General features: G+C 40.2%; 1 protein-coding gene and 1 pseudogene across 3 annotated transcripts in view; both read right to left on the reverse strand.

The window, feature by feature from the left end:
• Positions 1–21805, reverse strand: part of PAGE4 (PAGE family member 4) — a 143160-nt gene that overhangs the window by 15110 nt on the left and 106245 nt on the right. The window lies entirely within an intron of this gene.
• LOC122897301 lies at positions 8294–9720 on the reverse strand (annotated as a pseudogene).

Here is a 21805-nt window from a genome sequence, read left to right on the forward strand (position 1 = left end):
ATACAAATGGCTATCAGACACATGAAAAAATGTTCATCATCACTAGCCATCAGGGAGATTCAAATCAAAACCACATTGATATATCACCTTACACCAGTTAGAATGGCCAAAATTAACAAGACAGGAAACAACATGTGTTGGAGAGGATGTGGAGAAAGGGGAACCCTCTTACACTGTTGGTGGGAATGCAAGTTGGCGCAGCCAATTTGGAGAACAGTGTGGAGATTCCTTAAGAAATTAAAAATAGAGCTTCCCTATGACCCTGCCATTGTACTACTGGGTATTTACCCCAAAGATACAGATGTAGTGAAAAGAAGGGCCATCTGTACCCCAATGTTCATAGCAGCAATGGCCACGGTCGCCAAACTGTGGAAAGAACCAAGATGCCCTTCAATGGACGGAAGGATAAGGAAGATGTGGTCCATATACACTATGGAGTTTAATGCCTCCCTCAGAAAGGATGAATACCCAATCTTTGTATCAACATGTATGGGACTGGAAGAGATTATGCTGAGTGAAATAAGTCAAAGAGAGTCAATTATCATATGGTTTCACTTGTTTTGGAGCATAAGAAATAACACAGAGGACATGGGGAGATGGAGAAGACAAGGGAGTTGAGGGAAATTGGAGGGGGAGATGAACCATGAGAGACTATGGACTCTGAAAAACAATCTGAGGGTTTTGAAGGGGAGAGGGTGGGAAGTTGGGACAGCCTAGTGGTGGGTATTGTGGAGGGCATGTATTGCATGGAGCACTGGGTATGGTGCATAAATAATGAATTCTAGTACACTGAAAAGTAATTAAAAAAAATAAAAATTAAAAAAAAAAGACTTCAGGAGGTGCAGCCCAGCTGATAGCTTGACTGCCATCTCAGGAGAGACCCTTATCCAGAACCACACAATTAAAACTGTTCCTGAATTTCTGACCCTCAGAAACTATAAGCAAATAAACATTTGCTTCAAGCCAAAAAAAAGAGACCTAAATAAATGGAAATACACACTATGTTCATAAATTTGAAAACCCGACATAGTCAAGATATCAATCATCTCCATATTGAAATATAGATTTAACACAATACTGATCAAAATCCTGGCAAGAATGTTCTAAGCATATTGAGAAGCTGGTTTTAAAATTTATTTTAAAAAGGTGCTTTGCCATCTGCCTTCAGCTGAGGTCATGCTCCCAGGGTTCTGAGATCAAGTCCCTCATCAGGTTTCCTGCTTAGCGGTGGCCCTGCTTCTCCCTCTCCTGCTCGCTGTGCTTGTGCTCTGTCTCTCTTCCTATCAAATAAACAAAATCCTTTTATAAAAGGCAAAAGAATTGGAATAGTGAAAACAATTTTGAAAAAGAAGAAAGCTGAAGAAATCCACACTACCTCCTTTTGAAGAGTACTTGTCATTTTTAGACTCCCTCAATTTGGGCTTGATATTTTATTTTCTTTTTTTTTAAAGATTTTATTTATTTATCTGACAGAGATCACAAGTAGACAGAGAGGCAGGCAGTGAGAGAGGAAGGGAAGCTAGCTCCCTGCTGAGCAGAGAGCCAGATGCGGGGCTCAATCCCAGGACCCTGGGATCATGATCTGAGCTGAAGGCAGAGGCTTTAACCCACTGAGCCACCCAGGCGCCCCTGGGCTTGATATTTTCTTGTGATTCAACTAAGATAATGGCTTTGAGGGAAGAATACTATTCAGGTGACATGCCCTTCTTGTTACATCATATTTGTGATTATGTTATATAAATATGATGTGTTACTGTTGATATTAACCTTGATCACATGGTTTAGGTGGTATCCATCAGATTTCTCCACTATAAAATTACTGTTTTTCCCTTTTTATAGTCTTCATTAGAAGTGCATTACTAAGTCCAGCCCACACCCAAGAAGAAGAGAGTTAAGCTTCACCTCCTGGAGAAACGAATATAAAAGATTTTACAGATATATGTTAAAATCGCTATGGTAACTAGCAAATATTCGGAGAAAAATACATTGAGGCCATACAAATATATTTTTTTCTCCTCAAAGTTTAGGCCTTTGATTTTAGTATGAATCCAGGGAACTTGCCTAGAAAAACTATTGCTCTGCTGTTTTAATAGTGGTTTTAGTGATTTTCTGTTTCATTCATTGCTTCTACATTTATTATCTGGAATTCTTCTGTAAGGAATATGTATACTTGGATTTTTTTTTAATCTCTTAGGTTCTATTCCAATACAATTGTTTTGTTCTGTGGCTCCAACTGTTGCAGTTCCACCATTGAGACCTACCTCTTCCACACTGGCTCCTGTGTGCTTATGACATGGCCTTCCTCTTCTTTGTTGTTTTGTTTTGTTTTTGTTTTTTAGCTTCTCTTTACTTTCTGGCAATACAAAATTATACAGGTTCATCTTCTGCCCTAGAATCAGCCATTTCTTTAGGATTCCTGATTCCTTTTATTGAGAAATGGTATTTAAAAACTTAGATCTGGGCTCTAAACTATCCTATTTTAAGAATTATTATAAAGTGACAGTAATCATGATGCATAGATGAATGGGATGAAAAAGAGTCCAGAAATTGGCGCACACAAATATGGCCAATTATATTTTTGACAAAGGTGCAAAACCAATTCAATAGAGAAAGAGTAGTACAAATGATGTTACAGGGTAGTACAATGGCTTAGAGTGGTTTGACTTAGAATTTTTCAAGTTTACAGTGGTGTAAAAGCAATACACTTTCAGTAGAAATGGTACCTTGAATGTTGAATTTTTATCTTTTCCCAGGCTAACTATATGTAGTATAATACTTACTCGTGATGCTGGGCAGCAGCAAGCCACAGCTCCCAGTCAACCATGCAATTAAGTCAGCCAGTACACTTACAACCATTTTACACCCATACAACCATTCTGTTTTTTACTTTCAGTGTAGTATTCAATATATTACATGAGCTATTCCACACTTCATTATAAAACAGGCTTTGTGAGGCACCTGGGGGGCTCAGTCAGTTAAGCATCTGCCTTCAGCTCAGATCATGATCCCCGGGGCCTGGGATTGAGCCCCACATTAGGCGCTTTGCTCAGTGCAGAGACTACATCTCCCTCTCCCTCCACCTGCCACTCCACCTGCTTGTGCATGCTCTCTGTCAGATAAATAAATAAAATCTTCAAAAAAATAATGAAATAAAATGGGCTTTGTGTTAGATGATTTTGCCCAACTGCAGGCTAATGTAAGTGTTCTGAGCCTGTTTAATAAGGCTAGGCTAAGCTATGATGTTTGATAAGATGTTTTAGGTTTATTAAATGTATTTTCAACTTAAAATATTTCCAACTTTTGATGGGTTTGGGGGGACATAATTCCATTGTAAGGCAAGGAAAATCTATATTTTTAATAAATGGTATGGGGACAATTGGACAGTCATATATAACAAAAATAAATCTCTACTTAAATGTCACATCGTATTCAAAAATTAATACCAAATGGAGCGTATATCCAAATGTAAAATAGAAAACTTATATAAAAGTTAAAGAAAAAAACTTAGGAGACCTTGAGTTTGTCCACAGATTCTTTGACATGACACAAAAAGCACAATGTGTATCAGAAAAAAAAATGTTAAGTCAATCTTCATTATAATTTAAAACTTTTGCTTTGTGGGGTATGTGGGTGGCTTAGTCATTGGATGGCTGCCTCTGGCTCAGGTCATGATCCCAGGGTGCTGGGATCAAGGCCCACATCTGGCTCCCTGCTCAGTGGGGAGCCTGCTTCTCCCTCTCCCGCTCCCCCTGCTTGTATTCCCTCTCTCTGTGTCTCTCTCTGTCAAATAAATAAATAAACTCTTTGGGGGGGGGGAACCTTTTGCTTTGTTAAAGACACTGTCAAAAGAATGAAAAGAAAATCTTCTCTAATGCAATGAGATTTCCTGGATTGGATTCTGGAACATTTAAAGAATATTAGTGGAGGGGCACCTGGCTGGCTCAGTCATTGGAGCATGTCACTCTTTTTTTTTTTTTTAAAGATTTTATTTTATTTATTTGAGAGAGAGAGACAGTGAGAGAGAATGAGCGAGGAGAAGGTCAGAGAGCGAAGCAGACTCCCCATGGAGCTGGGAGCCTGATGTGGGACTCGATCCCGGGACTCCAGGATCATGCCCTGAGCCGAAGGCAGTCATCCAACCAACTGCGCCACCCAGGCGTCCCTGGAGCATGTCACTCTTGATCTCAGGGTGGTGGGTTCGAGTTTGATGTTGCATGTAGAGATTCCCTAAAAATAAAATGTTTTTAAAAAAAGAATCTTACTGGAGAAATTAACAAAATCTAAATGAAGTCTGTGGTTTGGTTAGCAGTACTCCAAGCACAGTACCAATGTTAATTTTTTTAGTTATGACAAAGGTACCATGTTTATATTAGATATTAACATTAGGTGAATCTGACTGAAGAGTACATGGGAACTCTTCGTATTATCTTTGCAACTGTTCTGTAAAACTAAAATCATTTCAAAATATAAATGTTTATTAACAAAAATATAGCCAAACTTAATAATAAAAAAACAGCTACTCTGCTTGAAGCCAGAGAGGAGAGTCTCCCAGAAGCTCATCATCTCTGTCCGTGCCTTGCTGATCTCTTAGACAGCCTCTGGGGATCCTCTATAGAACTCTCGGATTCCTTGGAGTATGATTCCTAAACCACAGAACTAATCATTAATAAGACTAAAGGACAGAAATAGAAGCCTAGCTCAGGCCTGAATAATTGAAGACCTATTAGTTTATCTTTAAGGCCTCTCTCTCTATCATAGAAGATAATTAATTTGAACCGATATAATCTCCTCTTTACAAGGTCAAACATATTGCAGCCTAATATTCTGAACTTAGAGCTGCAAAGCACTTGGTTTTTTGTTCAAGGTTTCTTAAAAGTGCCCAAGATAAGGTGGCTGGCTTAGGATTATACAAGAGTAGGAAAGATTAGGCTGCGATTTTGAGGATGCGTGTGTGTATTATAAAATCCCACCTCATGTCTGAATTTTCATGAGGGCTCTTCAATATCCTTAAAATTATTAAATACTAGCTTTAAAAAAAAGAAGGCTACAAAGAGAATATATTTGAAAATCATATATCTGACAAAGGGCTTCCATCCAGAATATATGAAGAATTCTCCAAACTCAATAACAAGAAAAAAACACAACCTAATTTACAAATTGGCAAAAAGTCATGGTCACTAAATCAAAGAGGGTATATAGACGGGAAATTAGCCCATGAAAAGATGCACCATATTATTGGCAATTTGGGAAATGTAAATTATAACCACAAGAGATACTAATATGTACCTGTTAAATGACAAAAAGATAAAGGACTGACAATACTAAGCACTGACAAGGATGTGGAACAACTGGATCTCTCATATGTTATTGGCACAAATACAAAATTGTATAGCCACTCTTAGAAAATGGTTTAGCAGGTTCCCATAAAGTTAAATATACACGTACCATATGACCTAGAAGTTCAGTTCAGAGATGGAGAGCTGGAAAGATGTTGCCTATCCCATCAAAGGAAAAATTGGACGAATTACAAATTAATGAGTTTTTGTGGACTCATTAAAGAACTGAGGTCTTGGAGTAAATGTCTTCCCAAAATCTGGAGGGAGCCAGGTGCCTGCAGGAAGACACAGGACTGGAACATTTGCTTACCAGGGGCAGAAGCCATTATGAACATTAAACAAAAAATTGTGATGAATTCCTGGGGACCTAGCCTGGGAACTCGAAGTTCTCAAGGGACTCAGCCATGTCGGGTTCCCACTCTCTTGCAGGCTTTTCCTCCAGGAATACCACTACACTCAAACAGAGAATCCAGAAAGTTTTCCCGTGGTGCTAGCAAGAAGAGAACAGCCATGGCCCAAATCCTCCCAGACCCATTTCCCTGATCTCCCTTACAGAATGAAAACGCTTAATCTGCAGGCACTGGTAAAACTGCACTACAACTAGGGGAAGGCAATGGAGGTCATCAAGGAAACTTGGCCAGACCTACTTTCCTATCTTCCCTAAGTAACAAAAACTTCCATCTTCAGGTGCTGGGGCATCAAAGTGGGAGGTGGGTATACTCATGTTGCTGGGAGAAGTGAACAAGGGAAACAAACTCTACCCACAGAGGAAGGGACAGGAATATTGTGCAGGCACTCCCCCAAGACACATGCCCACAGTGCTTGCCTAAGAATAAGGCTTAATTGAGACACCAGAGAAGACTTTCTCTCTTATTCCCATTTCCATTAGAAGCTTTAACATATTAACCACAATTATTTTAAATTCTCTGATACTTTCATCATCTGTGTCATATCCAAGTTTGGCTTTGCCTCCAGACTGTGTGTTTCCTACTTTTTCTATGCATAAGAATTTTGTGTTGAAAATCTGACATGTTGTATAGGACAGTTAGATACTAAAGTAAATATTGTGTATGTTAGGAGAAGAGCATACAGTTACTCCTCCTAGGATTTTAGTAGGGATATTTCTGCTAGGATAGTATTAACTTAGTAAGGAGTTGTACTAAGTTTATTGTTACCCTCAATGCACCAAGAGCCTTCAAGTCCTTCCACTTGTGCTTTGTTTTGATCTCCGCACTTGGATTTGGGTTTTCCCATTGTGTTGTTCCCTAGAAAAGGTTTGTCTGTTAGAGCTTTCTTAGCTGTATTTCATGCTTATTTTTTTTTCTGAGGCTTGTTGGTGGGTGGGAAGTGAGGGAGTAGGTTTCCTGATATTCTTACTAAGTCTCAGTATTAGGCAGGCACTGTGGACTTGGGTCTCAGGGTTATGTGGCCTTCACAAGAGTTTCTGCCACTCTGGCAGATGGAGTGCTGAGCCTAGCACTTATTACTCCCGGGATAGAGATTACTCCTCACTCCCCACTCCCACTCCTAGCCTTCCCTTCTCCCAGATGCAGTAGGTTTCCACCTCTGCACTTAGGTTCCAGCTTTGATGTCCTTCTGCACACAGATGAAGGCTTTTGCTACCTAGGAAAGATAGTGAGAATGGGTAGGCAAGAGTTTCAGTGGCCGTTTCCATATTTTTCTCCCAACTGAAGTGGGATTTTACCAGTGATCTTATGCAACATATTTTGATAGTTTTCTTTCAGCATACAGATTAAAGTTTGTGTTTTGTGTGGGAGATTGACAGGATTGGTTTGTATACTTTCGGTAGTGCCTCCTGTCCCATTTCCTCAGTCTTTTCAGGATTCTCCTCAACATCCCTGCCAGCGCCTGGTGGTGTTCTAGAGGAAAAGGGTGCAAGCAGGTGTGAAACTTCCAGGTCTGCAACCCCTAGGACCTTTCACACTCTCACACCAGTATACACTCAGCCTTTAGCAATTTGATAAGGATTTTCTTACTGGTTTATATGACATTTGAAGGCATCTGTCCCAGATAATCAAACGTCTACGTGCTATGTCTTCCTATAGGTGCCTGTCTTTTTAGATTTTAAGTTAGTTGTTTCCCCCAGAAAACTCATTTCTATGATGGTTTCAAGGAAAGTATTTAAGCTGCAGTTTCTACAGCTTTGTTCTTGTGAGGATGGAAGCGATGCTCTTTCCAACTCTTTATATCTCTACACAGAAACCAGCCATCCGTTTGTTTTCATACAACCTGTATCGTTACATTTATAAATAGTTAGGTTATGGTTTTTCATTTTGATAGTCTTTGTCCTTTAATTGATGTAGTTAGGCCATTTAAATTTCATGGATTATTGATGTTTGGATTTAGACCTACCATGTTATTGTTTTCTGTTTTTCCCTTCTGTTTTTCCTTCCTGTTTTACCTTCACTGCCTTGTTTTGGGTTATTTAAAACTTTTCAGTATTCCATTTCAATATATCTGTTGTAAGTTTGACTATATCTTTGTATACGGTTTTATAGTAGGAATTACAAAGTACATATTTAACTGTTCATATTCCACTTAGAATCAATATTTTCTCATTTCAGTTCAAATGAAGAAACGTTGCCACCTTATAGGCCTTTTTATCATTTCCTCCTTAGGCTATAGTTGTCTGATTGGTTACATTTATATATGTTGAAAACTACAGACAATGTTATAATTTTTTTCTCATTAAACTTTTGTTTTAATGGGTCTCAAAATTCTGTGACAGGTTTTTGGTCAAGCTGTCTCCATTAAAAAGTGCTGAGTTTAAAAACTAATGACTTAAATGCCATACACACAGACACACACACAAAAAACAAAAACCCAGATGGTCTACAAAACATTCTCCTTTCCTTCTGAATATTTCACAATGCATTGTTGTCATTAACCAGTCTTACTATTAAACTTAAATGGCCAATTAACAGAAAAAGTTCTGACACCATTCTTCCACCACTGATTAAGACTGGGGTGGCAGGTATTGGGGATAATATTCATTTAGGCTTCTGAGCTTTCTGGGCAGAGTTGGTGACCTTGCCATCTCCAATTGCCTTCTTGTCCACTGCTTTGATGACACCTATGGCAACCATCGGTCTCATGTCATGAACAGCAAAATGATCCAGAGGAGGATAGTCAGAGAAGCTCTCAACACATAGGCTTGCCAAGAACATATCAATGATGACAAGATCACTAGATTTGAAGAACTTGGGACCATCTTCCAGCTTTTTTCCAGAATGATGATCTATCTTCTCCTTCAGCTCAGCAAACTTGCAAGCAATGTGAGTTGTGTGACAGTCCAGCACAGGTGCATATCCAGCAATGATTCAGCCAGGATGATTCAGGATAATCACCCGAGCCATAAAGCCAGCTGCTTCCATTGGTGGGTCATTTTTGCTGTCACCAACCACATTGCCACAATGAACATTGTTGACAGATACATTCATGACATTGATGTCCACATTGTCCCACTCAAAGCTTCGTGGTGCATCTCAACAAACTTTAATTCAGTTGTAACACTGACTGGAGCAAAGGTGACCATCATGCCAGGTTTAAGAACACCAGTCTCCACTCCGCCCACAGGGACAGCACCAATACCACCAATTTTGTAGACGTCCTCGAGAAGCAGACACAAGGGCTTGTCAGTTGGACAAGTTGGTGGTAGAATACAATCCAGAGCCTCAAGCAATGTGGTTCTACTTGCATTCCCATCTTTACAGGTGACTTTCAATCCCTTAAACCAAGGCATGTTAGCACTGGGCTTCAGCATGTTGTCACCATTCCAACCAGAAATTGGCACAAACGCTACTGTGTTGGGGTTGTAGCCAACTTTCTTAATGTAGGTGGTGACTTGCTTAATGATTTCCTCATATCTCTTCTAGCTCTAAGGTGGCTCAGTGGAATACCTTTTGTTAATACCAATAATGAGTTGTTTCACACCCAGTGTGTAAGCCAGAAGGGCATGCTCACGAGTCTGCTCACTCTTGGAGATGCCTGCTTCAAATTCACCAACACCAGCAGCAACTATCAGGACAGCACAGTCATCCTGAGATATGCCTGTGATCTTGTTTTTTATAAAGTCTCTGTGTCCTGAGGCATCAATGATAGTCACATAATACTTGCTGGTTTCGAATTTCCACCAGTAGATCTCAACGGTGATATCATGTTCATGTTCAACTCTGAGTTTATCGAAGACCCAGGCTTACTTGAAGGAGCCCTTTCCCATCTCAGCAGCCTCCTTCTCCAATTTTTTGATAGTTCTTTTGTTGATCCCACCACATCTGTAGATCAGATGGCCATTTGTGGTAGACTTGCCTGAATCTATGTGTCCAATAACAATGAAGTTGATACAAGTCTTTTCCTTTCCCATTTTGGTTTAGATTTAGTAAGGGTTTTCATGACAACTATGTTTTGGTGGCAAACCCATTGTGAAAAAAAAGCCAAACAAGGTTATAAATTTTACTTTTAAGTCTCAAACATACTTTAAAGAACCGAGGAGAGGGCACTTGGATGGCTCAGTTGGTTAAGCCTCCGCTTTCGGCTCAGGTGATGATCTCAGCGTCTTAGGATCGAGTCCTGCATTGGGTTCCCTGCTTAGCCAGGAGTCTGCTTATCCCTCTGCTCCTCCCTCCACTTGTGATCTCGCTCTCTCTTTGAAAAATAAATACTTTATTTTTTTAAAAGAACCAAGGAGGAAAAGAATCATCTATTATATTTACCCAGATATTTACCATTTCTGGGTCCCTAGGTTTGAATCTGAGTTATGTGGTATCGGTGTGGAGAGTGGGAGGCTTCTGAATACTTTATCTGTGTGGGGTATGAGGTCTCTCAAATCTTTGAGTATGGTCCTTGAACACTTTGAGTGGCTATGCTCCAAGATTTTTGTGTAAGGTGTTTGGAGTTCATGTTCAAGGTATAAGATCTCTGAACTCTTTGAAGTCTGTATCCCAGTGTATCCCAAGGTTTGATCTGAATTATGTGGGTCAGAGTTCAATGTATGACATCTCTAAAATTCTGAAGATCTGTGTTGTAAGTTAAATCTGAGGTACTTGGGCTTTTTGATCAAGGTGTGAGTTCTCTAAAATTTTAGAGGATCTCTGCTCCAAATTTGCATCTGAGTCTATAAGCAAGAAGTGGGGCCTTGGAATTTTTGAGAGTTTGTTTCCCAGTTTTTTATCTGAAGTATTTGGAAGTCTTTTTTCAAGAGTAATGTCTCTGAAATCTTTGAGGGGCCAGGTTCCACAATTTAAATCTGAGATATTTAGGGGGTCTGTGCTCAAGGCTGAATTCTCTGAAGTCTTTAAAGGTCTGCCCCAAGGTTTGAGTCTGACGTAATTGTGGGACTACAGTCAGAGTCTAGGATTTTTTTTTAAGATTTTGTTTATTCAACAGAGAGAGAGAAAAAAAAAACACAAGCAGGGGGAGTGGCAGGCAAAGGGAAAGGGAGAAGCAGGCTCTTCACAGAGCAGGGAGCCCAGCACTGGGCTGGATCCCAAGATCCTGGGATTATGACCTGAGCTGAAAGTAGACACTTAGCCAACTGAGACACACAGGTGCCCCCAGAGTTTCAGGCTTCTGAATTCTTTGAGAGTCTGTGGCTCAAAGTCTGAGTCAGAGAGATTTGGGTGTCTGTGTTCGCAGTGCAAGATCTCTGAAGTCTTTGAGGTGTGTCCCAAGGTTCAATCTGATTAATACAGAGTGAGTGTTCAGGGCATAAGTTCTGTGAGTACCTTGAGGGTCTGTATTCAGGGCATGAAGTCTGAAATTTTAGAGAGTCTGTGTCCCAAGTTTGGGTCTAAGGTATTTGAATCTTTTTTTTTTTTCTTAAAGATTTTATTTATTTATTTGACAGAGATCACAAGTAGGCAGAGAGGCAGGCAGGGGGAGAGGAGGAAGCAGGCTCCCTGCTGAGCAGAGAGCCTGATGCAGGGCTGGATCCCAGGACCCTGGGATCATGACCTGAGCCGAAGGCAGAGGCTTTAACCCACGGAGCCACCCAGGTGCCCGATATTTGAAGTCTTAGTTCAATGAGTGAAATCCTTAAATTCTCTGAGGGTATGCTTTCAAAAATTTTGTCTGAGTTATTTAAATGCCTGAATTTAAGTTGTAAGTTATGTGTTTGAAAGTTCTTACCTCTTGAGGGTATATGTTTGAAAGTTTGAGCCTGACATAGGATTCTGTGCTCTCATTTACTGAATTCCTTCAGGGTCTGTTTCAACATTTAAATGTGTAGTAACTAGAAGTCTGTGTACTAGGAGCGAGGTCCTTTAACTGTTTTTCGGACTATGCCTCACCGTTGGCTGGAGGTGGGAGGTATGTGTGTATTCAGAGGTCTGTGTTCAGCATGTGCTGAACTTTTAGAGGATCTCTTTCTCAAGTTTTGAATATGAGGTATTTGGGGTCTGTTTTCAGAGTGTGAAGTCTGAAATTTTATAGGCGCTGTGTCCCAAGGATTTGGCTGGAGTTGTTTGGAGGGGGGCACGTAGTCAGGGTATGAAATCTCTGAAATTTTAAGTCTCTGTGGTAAAGTTTGATTCTGAGGGGTTTGGAAGTCTGTATTCAGAATATGACTTCTCTAAATTCTTTAAGGTCTATAGCTCAAGGTTTTGACTGTAAAGTATTTGGTGGTCTGTGGTCATAGTGTGAGGTCTCTGAAGTCTTTGAAAATTTGTGTTGTAAGGTTTGAACCTAAGGTCATTGTGGGTCTGTGATCAGAGTGTGAGGCCTCTCATACCTTTTGTTATCTTTTAATGTTTGAGTCTGAGGTGTTTGGGAAGTCTCTGGTCAGGGTGAGAGGTCTCTAAAACCAATGGGGGTCCGTTTCCAAAAGCTTAAGTTTCATGTGTCTGGAGGTTTGCATTCATGGAATGAGGTCTCTCTACTTTCCAAGGATCTGTGTCCCAAAGATTCAGCCTGAGTTATTTATAGGTCTGTATCAGAGTTTGAAGCCTCTGAAATTTCCAGCTTCTGTTCTGAGGGTTTAGTCTTAGGAATTAAGAGACTTGTTTTCCTTCAGGTTGTATGGTCTTTAAACTTTTAGAATGTCTAAGTCCAACATTTCGGTCTGAGGTATATGCGGGTCTGTGTTCAGGAAGTGAGGTCCATGAGTTCTTTGAAGGGTTTTGTTCAAAGTTTTTTGCCTCAGGTGTTTAGAAGTCTGCATTTAGGGTATGAAGTCTCTAATCTCTCTAAGGGCATATATTGCATGATTTGAGTCAGATATTTAGAGGTGTGTCCTCATGTTCTCTGAAAATTTTCAGGGTCAGTCCAAAGGTTTGCATCTGAAGTAACTGCTGGTTTGTGTTCTGGGTATGAGGCCTTCTGAAATTGTCCAGGGTCTGCAGTGTAAGGTTTAAATCTGAGGTAATTGAGGGTTTGTGACCAAGCTGTAAAGTCTTTGAAACCTCGGGGCGCCTGGGTGGCTCAGTGGGTTAAGCCACTGCCTTCAGCTCAGGTCATGATCTCAGAGTCCTGGGATTGAGCCCCACATCGGGCTCCTTGCTCAGTGGGAAGCCTGCTTCTTTCTCTGCCTCTGCCTGCCTCTCTGCCTGCTTGTGCTCGCTCTCTCTCTCTCTCTTTCTCTCTGTCAAATAAATAAATAAATAAATAAAATCTTTAAAAAAAAAAAGTCTTTGAAACCTTAAGCTTGGATCCCAAGTTTCAGAGGTATTTTTGCCCTGTGTTCAAAGAATAAGGTTCTTGAAATGTTTCAAGTTCTAGGATCCAAGTTTTTTGTCTGAGTTGTTTAGAATCCCTGTTCAGGAAGTGAAGTCTCTGAACTCTTTAAGAATCTATGTTCAGGGGTGTCTGGGTGGCTCAGTTGTTAAGCATCTGCCTTCAGCTTGGGTCATGATCCCAGGGTCCTGGGATCAAACCCTGCATTGTGCTACCTGCTCGAGAAGCCTGCTTCTCCCTCTCTCTCTGCAGCTCCCCCTGCTTGTGTTCCCTCTCCTGCTGTGTCTCTCTCTGTCAAATAAATAAATAAAAATCTTAAGAAAAAAAGAACCTATGTTCAGAGGTTTAAATCTGAGGTATTTGAAGGTCTATGTTCATGGAATAAGGACTCTGAAGTTTTTGAGCGTCTGTGCCAAGGTTTGAATCAGGGGCTCTGGGAGTCTGTGATCAAGGCATAAGAAGTATCCAAACTTATTAATTGTCTGTGCTCCAGAGTTTGATCCGAAGTATTTTGGGTCTGTGATCTGAGAGTGAGGTCGCTCCTTGCTGTAAGGATGTTGGTGCAAAAGTTTTGATTGTGTTCTATAGGGCTGTGAGGTCTGGGTTCTGAAACATTTTGATGAACTGAGTTCCCAGGTTTCCATCTGATGTTGCAGGGTATCTGCGTTTGTGAGTTCAGGGATTTGTGGTTGGAGTATGAGGACTCTGAAATTGCTGAGTCTCCTATATGAATTTTGAATCTGAGCTCTTGGAGTCTATATTCAGCATGTGAGGGTTCTGACCTTTGAAGGTCTGTGTTGGCAGGTCAAGGTCTTAAGTGTTTGGTGGTGCATGTCCAGGTGGGGCCTGAAGCATCTGACTCTTTGAAGATGTTTTTTTTTAGGATTGATTTTGAGGTATTTGTGCATCTATATTTTGAGAGTAAGGGTTTGAAGTCTTTGAGGGTCTATGATAATGAATTTGATGTATTTGCACATCGGTGTTTAGAGTTTTAGTTCTGTGAAATCTTTAATGCCTCTGTTCCAAGATGTGAGGACTTTTATGTCTGTTTTCTGGGCCTAATATTCACAAATCTTATAGGGCCTTATTCTAATGCTTATATAACTTATATGAATTTTTTAAAAAAGGAGTAAGTTTATTGAGCTTGTTGAAGGTTTCTGTCAAGGTTGAAGTATCAGGTATTTGTAAGATGTGTACTGGGTATGAGGTCTATGCCTTCATTGAAGGTCTGAGTACCAGATATTGAATCACCAATATTCAGAGGTGTGTCTGGATTGTTATGACATAGAATATTCTCATGGGATGTATTCCAAAGCTGGAGTCCGAAGTGTTTGGGGTCTCTTTTCAAGGATGGAGGAGTTTGACCTTTCTGAGGGCTTGTTTCCCAAGTTTGCTTCCACGTTTTTTGGGTTGGTTCTGTTTTTTGGCATCTAAGCGCAGGGTGTGAGGTCTCTGAACTTGAGAAGGTCAGTGCTCCAAGAGTTGTATGTTGTATTTGGTTATTGATCTTCGGGTGTGAAGTCTCTGAAATCTTTATGGTCCTATGAGTGTGAGGTTTTTGGGGAGGGGTCTATGTTCAGGGTGTGAGGTCTTGAATTCTTTGGGACCTGTGTTCCAAAATTGGAATCTGAGGTAACTGAACAAAGTACCATTTCCTATTGAGAGCTCCTATATATACATAGCCAAAGGGTGGTAGGAAATTATTTTTTAACATCATAAGCACATTTCCAAAATAGTGTCTGTAAATTCAAATGTCCTAAGTAAATCTTGCTTGTTATAGATTTCCATTATATTTTCTGAGGGGAAAAATGTCCCAAAGATATAATGGTTGTTTTTAAAATGCAGCACATCATTGGCAGGAAAAACATTTCCAGGAAAAATATATTGTTTATAGTAACACAGTCTTCCATTAGCTGTTGTTTTAGAAGAAGAACTCTTTGTGTATATTATATTTTTCTAAACCAAACTGTACTCTAAGTCCACATTAAAATATCAGGACTATGTTTAAAGTACACCTCAAATACCACATCCTGTACAAAACTTTCTTGGTCCTATAGATGCTAAAATGTTACCTAAAACCTTTCTGGAAATCCAGCCCATTCACACACATACCTCCCACCCCTGCCAAAGGCACAGTAGATGGTTCACCCTTCTTCACTCCTGTGGCATTATAATAACACATATTTTATGTGAGATTTCATTTCACGCTGTCTGCTGTGCCTCCTTCCACTGAGAGCAGGGGCGGAGACTATATCTTCTTTTAGTATTTTTTGGTTCTTTCCACAGTGCCTGACCCACAGAGGGTGGTAGATATTAATGCTGTTATTTATTCATCCATTATTCTAATAAATCTTCATGCCTTTAATTCTCTTCACCTGAATCCATTCTGTCATGTTATGTACAGTGTTGATCTGGTTTTGAAAAGAAGCTTTCATAAAGGGACATGTGATGCACCACCCAGATCCCCCTTCAAGAAGCACCTAGTCCTTCATGTGCTAGGGCTGCTATCATCAGACAGCTGTCAGCCCCTTCAGGGATTGTCTCAGGTGCAAAGAGCTGCCTCCATAAAGGTCACACTCCTTCCTTGGTGGCCTATATTTAATGACTGGTCAATAGGGGAATATAAAGGCATGACCATCTAGCCCTAACCTGGTATAATTCTGATAGGACATTCAAGAGTTTCGCAAGGTGGGAGGTGGGGGGGATCTGGGTGGCTTAGTCATGAAGTGTCTGCCTTAGGCTCAGGTCATGATCCCAGGGTCCTGTGATCCAGCCCTGCATCGGACTCCTTGTTTCCTCCCTCTCCCACTCCCCCTGCTTGTGTTCCCTCTCTCACTATGTCTCTCTGTGTCAAACAAATAAATTTAAAAAAAAAATAAAGAGTTTCCCAAGGGGTCAGCCATGGCTTGTATTTAGGCCTGCATCACAGGCTACTCCCTCCACCCACCCTGGCTTCACTGTCAAATTTGTTGGCAGGAAGTTATTCATTTTGTTTTCTTATTGCCATTTTAATGTCTGTAGGGTCTCTGTTGATATCCCCACGTAAGAGGGTGTTCAAATTTCCTGCTATGATTCTGTCAACTTCTGCTTCATGTATTGAGGTTCTATTATTAGGTTATGTACGTATTTATAGTTGTTATATCTTTCTAAGGAACTGACCCTTCATCATTGTGACATTTTCCTTTTACTGGCTTAAAGAATGCTTTATCTGGTTTATAATATCCACTCCATCCTTATTATGTTTTTTGGTGTGTATAATATAACTTTATCCATTCATTTACTTCAAACTCTTCATATCTTTATATTTAAAGTATATGTTTCTTGTGTGTAGCATTTAGTAGGGCCTTGCTTTTTATCTACTCTGTGCATCTCTATGTTTCATTGTTTATATCATTAACATTTAGTATAATAAGTGTGACAGGATTGTGTTCAGGGATATCAGCTTATTGGGAAGAGAGGTTGTTCTGTTTGTCCCCTCTTGTGTTTGTTTTATTTGGGTTTTTTCCCCTTGTTTATCTTTTCTCTTCCCTCTTTCCTGCCTTCTCTTAGATTATCTGAGTATTTTTCGTCAGCTGTGAAACCCCAAACCAGGAATAGTATTTAGGATAGCAGTAAACGGGGTATTAACTTCCCCGTGAGAGACAACAGTGTTAGAGGATTCATCAAAATGTTTAAAAATGGTCACTCCACCCTTAGAGGTATTTGTCTGTGTTGTTCACTAAAGTTTCCCTAACTCCTAGAATAATTCCTAGCCACATAGTGGGTGCTTAATAAGGATTTGCTGAATGACCAAACTCTTTGACCAAGCAATCCTTCTTGTAAGAATATATAGTCAGACAGACAGACAGACACACACACACACACACACACACACACACACACACAGCTATGTGCACAAGACAGAAGGCGAAAACAACTGGTAAAAACATTAAATGTCTATTAATAGTCAGCAGCATACATGGGAAGATAAATGAGTGATGAGTGTTCATGTTATACCATGGAGCACAGGTGAGCTGCAGAACAGAATGAGGGGGATTGATTTGTACTGGCCAGGATTTCTCCATGACATATTATTAATGCAGTGTAAGTGGGTAATGCTCATAGTGGGACCTTATGTGTGTGTGTGTGTGTGTGTGTGTGTGTGTGATGTGTGAGTGCAGATAAAAATGTCTGGAATAAAACACCTTTAACTGATCCCACTTGTCACCTGTGAGGTGGGGAAGAATAGGGTAGATGACTATAGCCTAATGTAGTCCATATATTTAGATATCATTTGAAGCTTCTTCACTAGACTATATTCATGTATTTTCTGTGTACATATTTCTAAAGGAAAGACATATACTGAAAACAATACTGGCACTACAGAGGTGTATGAGATTAGGGATACAAGGAGCTTAGAGGAATAGGGTCTCAAGCTCATACGGACATGTAACTATAGATCATGAGAAAAATCCCTTATCTTAACTTCTATTTAGACCATGAGCCTTTTGAGAAAATTTTCTATTTTGTAATTCCTTACAAAATAGTCCTCTTCTCATATTATCCCTATCAGTCAATAGCACAATCACCCATTTTATTTCCCAACACAGAAACCTGCTTTCAACATTTTACACTTTCCTCATCTTCACCCCAAGTCCAAATTCTTGCTGAGTGCAGTCCATTTTACTTCCCAAATACCTGCCTAATGTGCCCAATTCCTTCCATGTTTATTATATCCAATTAGTCCAAACCATGTCTCCTGTTGGCAAATTAGTCTAGTAACTCTAGTAACTAACAAAAATAGTTCAGTGACTCTAGTAACAGAATAGTAACTCTAGTCTTCTAACTCTCTTCTAGTATATTTTCCCCTTAATAATTTGCTTTCACTTCCATGTTTCTTTTTATTTTTTTTTTATTTTTTTTTAAGATTTTATTTATTTGACAGAGAGAAATCACAAGTAGGCAGAGAGGCAGGCAGAGAGAGAGAGAGAGGGAAGCAGGCTCCCTGCTGAGCAGAGAGCCCGATGTGGGGCTCGATCCCAGGACTCTGAGATCATGACCTGAGCTGAAGACAGCGGCTTAACCCACTGAACCACCCAGGCGCCCATCCATGTTTCTTTTTAGAGTAATAAAACTGAAACCTGTAATTCATAACTCACTGCAACAACAAATGGTATATTCTTCACTTTCTACTTATGGCTTTACAGATATTGTTGGGGGAGAAGTTGCGTCTAATTATTTCACTATGTATTGATTTCCAGTTTTTTTCCTTTGTCTATCTACAACCTTCCAGAAAGCAAGAAAAGTGATCCAAGTGATCCCATCCTCAGAATTGCTCAGAAAGTAAAAAGTGCTGTAGATGAAACTTACACCCATGATCTTGGCGTTGCTCACAAATAGTACTCTCTGTGCATACTGTGACCTAATCAAACAAGCCACCGGAACCAAAACTGGGTGACTATTTAGGAAGCCTTAATAAAGAAACTTATCTTGACAATGCATGGTCTCTTCTTAGGGACCTGTGTTTTGCCTGTATTGCCTTGGCATTTTCCAGAACACTTAAAGACTCTGACCTTCTATCCCCTCTGCAGTCCTTCCCCATACCAGCAATCGTACTGCAGCTCAGATCTTCCTTTTGCTATAAATACTACTCCTGCTTACTGACTGATCTCTAACCTGGCAAAGATATCAAAACATTTACTACCCTGGAATAGTTAGAGAGCTAGGAAAAGGATCCTTTAGAAAACCACTTTTTAATTGTAAACAAAATGGTAGAAGCATATGGGATTAGCCATATGCTTAATTCATTGAAATTACACTATGTCTAAAAATCAAGAAGCCTCTTCCTTCTTTTAGATAAGTGTTTGTAAAGGGTAGTGTGGAAGCATATGTGGATAGCCCTGTGCTGAAGCCTTGAAATTACCCTGTGTATAATGCATATTTCAAGTTACATCTTCATTCATTAAGATATAAGTGTTTGTAAACTTATGTGTGGAAGCCTGTGGAAATAGACTTACGCTAAACTCAGTATAACTATGCTATGTACAAAAATTAAAAATAAATAAAATTATAAACAAAACAAAAAATGAGGGCCACCTGGGTGGCTCAGTGGGTTAAGCCTCTGTCTTCGGCACAGGTCATTATCTCAGGGTCCTGGGATAGAGCTCCGCATTGGGCTCTCTGCTCAGTAGGGAGTCTGCTTCCCCCTCTCTCTCTGCCTACCTCTCTGCCTACTTGTGATCTTTCTCTGTCAAATAAATAAATAAAAATCTTTTAAAAATGATTAATGTAAACTAGGAAAATGCAAGTAAATAATAAAGCAAGGAAAAATTATTTAGTGGAAAATTACCCAGAACGTCACACTCAAGAATACCACCTAATGTATCATACAGTTTCTGTAAGAGGAAGAAAAATTTTCTCTCTCTACCCTTTTAGGTTCTTTGCCATGATTCCTGCAAATCAGACTGATAAAAGGCAGAATAACAAGAGAAAAACAAACAGAAGTTATTAACACATGCATCCTATATAGTTGGGAGCTTTCAGTGATGAGTAACTCAAAGAGGTGGCTAGAATTTGGAGTCTATATACTTAATCTAGTAAGGGAAAAGGAAGTGGAGAAAGGGTACTTAGGGAAAAGCAAATGCCTTTTTGGAAAGTTAAATGGACCCTTGGTTGAATATATGGGAGATTTAGTTGTAAGCTTTAAAAATAAAACAGCCAGTGATTTAACTAGCAAAAATGACTTTTTTTCAGGAATAGCAGGGAAATTGCAATTCAGCGCATGAAAAGCATGATGAACCATAGGCAGGTCCAAGAATGAAGGAAAGGAGCTTGCTTTTTATGGAAGAAAGGAGGGAGTTGGGAAAGGTTGTTTTGAATGCAAGTTCATTGGAGGAGAGTGAGAGTTTGAGGTAATGGCAGCTTCTCACTGGCTGAGTTGTGGTATTTTCTCATTGGCTGGGTTGTTGCTGGGCAAGGAAAAAATCTTCCTTCTTCCTGCTGGGATACATAAAATAAGCTACAACAAGTCATACTTGAGTGGGACCCTTCCTTAATTGTTTCCCAAGTCCATTTTGAATTAAAATTCCTTTATTCATTTTCACATAAGAGTCTTTAGGACAATGTCTGCTTAGATGTAGTACCTACTTATCTTCAGAAGAGAAGATAAAAGTTTCTCCCAGGGAGAATATTTATAATAATTTAGTTCTTTTGAGTCCTTTAGAAAGGCTCTGCTTTTAAGCAGATAAAAGATTTCAGGAATTCCAAGTATTTCAGCTCAAAGAAATTCTTTGGCCAAAGCTACATATTTGGAGGTGGCTTACCCTGATCCTCTTCATTTCCTTCTAGAGTTTTGTTATGCATTACTGAAAGCAATGTCTGGCCCATATTAAGCACCCATAAGTGTGAACTTTTATTCTGATGTCTCTTGACTTCTCCTTTTTGCTTTTATTGTTTCTTCCTCCCTCCCTCTTACCTTCTCATCCCTCTTGCCCTCTCCCTCACATTCTCACATCTCTCACTCATCCCACCCAGCTGTTGCAAGCTGAGCCCTCTTGGCTCTGTGCCCTGAGGTTAGGAGCCCTGCACCACCTGTTCTGCTTCTTCCACCAGGGCAAGATTCCTGTTTAATGAAATAACCTTTAATGAAGTTCACCTAAAATCCAAACCCAATTTTTGTTTCAAGTAAAGACAATGGTTGAGTGCCTCAATGTACTTCAGGGATGACTAACTGGAGGAAGAAATGCTTCTGGTCTTGTGACTGAGTTTAGGGGTTAATGGGGGAACATATGACTGTAGAAGCTCACACGAGGTCAGCCCCAATCACTAGGGCATGTCTACAGTTGAGTGAGTTGGCTGATCCCTCCAGGGGTAAGGGGTAGGGAGGAGTCAGAGATAACTCCAAAATGTATGCACACTCCAGCACCAAATCCCTGCCTCCAAAGTCATGAAGACCAGCCCAGCTACTGAGGTGCCTGTGAAGAACAGTAGCCAATAACAGCACAGCATCTGAGGGAGGAAGCAAGACTTATGAGCACTTCTGGAAATCTTATGTAACTAGGCAGAACTGGGGCATGAAAATTCTCTAGGACCAATCAGAGCCCAGGAAATCCTTGATTTCTGTTCCCCTCATTCCAGAGCCAGTGTCTGCCCTGGATATTCACTCTTTTTTTTTTAAAGATGTTATTTATTTATTTGACAGACAGAGATCACAAGTAGGTGGAGAGGCAGGCAGAGAGAGAGAAGGAAGCAGGCTCCCTGCTGAGCAGAGAGCCCGATTCGGGGCTCGGTCATGACCCGAGCCAAAAGCAGAGGCTTTAACCCACTGAGCCACTCAGGTGCCCCTGGATATTCACTCTTAAGGCCAATTCAAAGTGGACAAGAAGATGAAGAGGTAGACTAAGAACAATGATAGAGGTCACAGAATAGGTGAATGTCAAAACGGGAAAGTGGGTGTCTGCTTAGAGCCCAAGTAGAAGCCAGCAGGATAATGATGTACTGTATGGTGACTAACATAACATAATTAAAAAAAAATCCAGGAGGATAGGATTGTCGGAATCTTGTCTCCACCAGGAGTGGTGTTGATTACCCTCCTCCCTGCACTACAGTTCATGGGTCTAGCATAGCCTCGCCCAACAATAGACCATTCCATCCTTGTATTCCACCCCCCACCGCTATGTTATATTAGTGAAATGCTCCATCCAAAGCTCCTTTCCCAATCACTCAAAGGAGTCTTCTATCCACATCAAGTCTCATGCACTCTAGACTGTCCCTTCCTATTTACCCATCCCAACATCCAGAAA

Source organism: Neovison vison, chromosome X (assembly GCF_020171115.1).
Source record: "Neovison vison isolate M4711 chromosome X, ASM_NN_V1, whole genome shotgun sequence".
NCBI lineage: Eukaryota > Metazoa > Chordata > Mammalia > Carnivora > Mustelidae > Neogale > Neogale vison.